At 27.3% G+C, this 2500-nt stretch overlaps 1 protein-coding gene across 1 annotated transcript in view; it reads right to left on the reverse strand.

Annotated features, from left to right (window-relative positions):
- The window catches only part of LOC113826148 (glycine receptor subunit alpha-4), a 187560-nt gene that overhangs the window by 14493 nt on the left and 170567 nt on the right, over positions 1-2500 (reverse strand). The gene's annotated exons all lie outside the window — the stretch shown is intronic.

Here is a 2500-nt window from a genome sequence, read left to right on the forward strand (position 1 = left end):
TGATGATGGTAACAGCTAATAATAATAACAACGCTAATAATAACAATAACGATACAATAATGATAATAAAGATAATAATAATTATAGTGATATTGATGAAAATAATAGAAATAAAATTAATAACAATATATAGTAACAATAATGATAGTAATGATAACAACAGTAGCAATAATAATACTAACAAAAATAATAATGGTAATGATTTTGATAATAATAATAATAATGATAACAATAAAATAACATCAACAAAATCGATAGATATCAAAAACCACAATCATGATATGATAAGAATATGAACAATCATTGATAATAATAACGATATCGACAATGATAATAATAACAGTACTAGTAATAATAGTATTGGTGATGATGGTAATACTATTACTAATACTAATATTACTACTGCTACTACTAATTCTAATAATGATAATAATGATAATAATAACAGCAATAATAACAACAAAAGGGATGAAAAAACAACAGTAATGATAAAATTTATAACAACAGCAGTGCTAGTAATAAAAATAATGATATAACCAATCATAATAGCAATTACAATGATGATGATGATAATGATAATAATAATAATAGTAATAATAATAATAATAATAATAATAATGATAATAATAATAATAATAATAATAATAATAATAATAATAATAATAATAATAATAATAATAATAATAATAATAATAATAATAATAATAATAATAATAATGATAATAATAATAATAATAATAATAATAATAATAATAATAATAATAATAATAATAATAATAACAATAATAATAATAATAATAATAATAATAATAGTAATAATAACAATGATAATTATCATAATCATAATAGTAATAATAATGGTAATAATAATGATAGCAATGACAACAAGAACAACAAATACATAAGATAATACTATGATTAATAATGAGAGTTATAACAATAGTAACAATAATGCTAATGATGATATGATAATGATAATAATAATAATGATAATGACAATAATCATCATTATAATTTAACTAGTATCAATATTGATAAAAAGAACAAAATAACAAGAGTAATAGTAATAATGATAATTATAATAATAACAATAAGAACGACAGTAATGAAAATGATAATGATAATGATAATGACAACAATAATAGTGATTATTATGATAATAATTCCTTTTAGGTTTATTACTATTGTCATCATCAATATTATTTGTGACATTGTTGTTATCATCATTAATATTATCATTATTACTATATTTATCATTTTCAGTATCATTATCGTCCTCATCATCATTATTATCATTACTTTCATCTTAATCATTATCATGACTAAAACTATCATTACTAATATCATTATCATGATTATCATCAGTATCATCTCAGCGTTCGCTCAAACCGACCCCCCCCCCCCACCCTCCACATAACTACCCCCTCTCGACCCCCTCCATACAGGTGCGTCAATTGGGCAGGTCACCCCCCCCCCCCCTCAAAAAAAAAGAGAGAGAAAAAAAACTTCACTTGCCTCCCTCAAGGTCTGGCTTAGCCCCCCACCCCCCATCCCCCCAACCCACCCTCCCCAAGGCACACGCTTTTATAAACCAAATCAAGCCTTCACAAAGACCTGGTTCTCGCTCAACCACGCCGCGAGAATGGCTCCTCTTTGGAATGCCGGGGCGACCGGGTCCCTCACGCGCAAAACACCACGACCGCACGCAATTCTCACGCAATTCTGCTGCCGAACCACGATGCACAACTAAATATGGCGAATAGAGCCTTGCAACTGTATTTCACGAGCCCCCCCCCTCCCACCCCCTCCACCTGTGCCTTGAATTTGTTCGCACCTTTTATTGATTATTTTATTGATTCTTGTCCCTGTCTTAATAGTGAATGGGCTTCTAAAAGTTTATTTTATTATTAGATTTATCCTTTTACATAACTTCCGATCATAAATAACTCCTTTTCGTTTATTTTAAGAACTTTTATTGGCTTATAAATTACTTGAACCTGAAATTTAGATTAACAAACTAAAGTCACTGTTTTTTTTTTCTCTTATTCTCATTACTTTCTTATTTCATGTCTTCGACCTGTCACGCCATCGACTCAATCACCCATTCGTCTAATCAATAATAGCTTATTAGGGAGACCCGAGAGAACATTTACTTTGATTTATGGATTTCTTATATTTTATCTTTGTTTTTCTTAACCCTTTTATACACTGATATAAACATACAATGCTTATTATGATGCTTTCAATGTTCGTCAGTGCTTTTTGTTGTGTAAATGTTGCCACAAAGAGTTCAAAGTGAAAATAACTATTCATTTATATTTATTTACTATTAATAACTATTCATTTATAACTATTGAAAATAAAATAAAATAACTTTTATAAAATAAAATAACTATTAGATTTATAAAATAACTATTCATATATATTTATTTACCGAGACGAATTAGACGTAAAGGAATGGCAAAGAAAGACGGGAAGTGAGAACGAAAACTGGTTGGTG

Source organism: Penaeus vannamei, chromosome 18 (genome assembly GCF_042767895.1).
Source record: "Penaeus vannamei isolate JL-2024 chromosome 18, ASM4276789v1, whole genome shotgun sequence".
Lineage (NCBI taxonomy): Eukaryota > Metazoa > Arthropoda > Malacostraca > Decapoda > Penaeidae > Penaeus > Penaeus vannamei.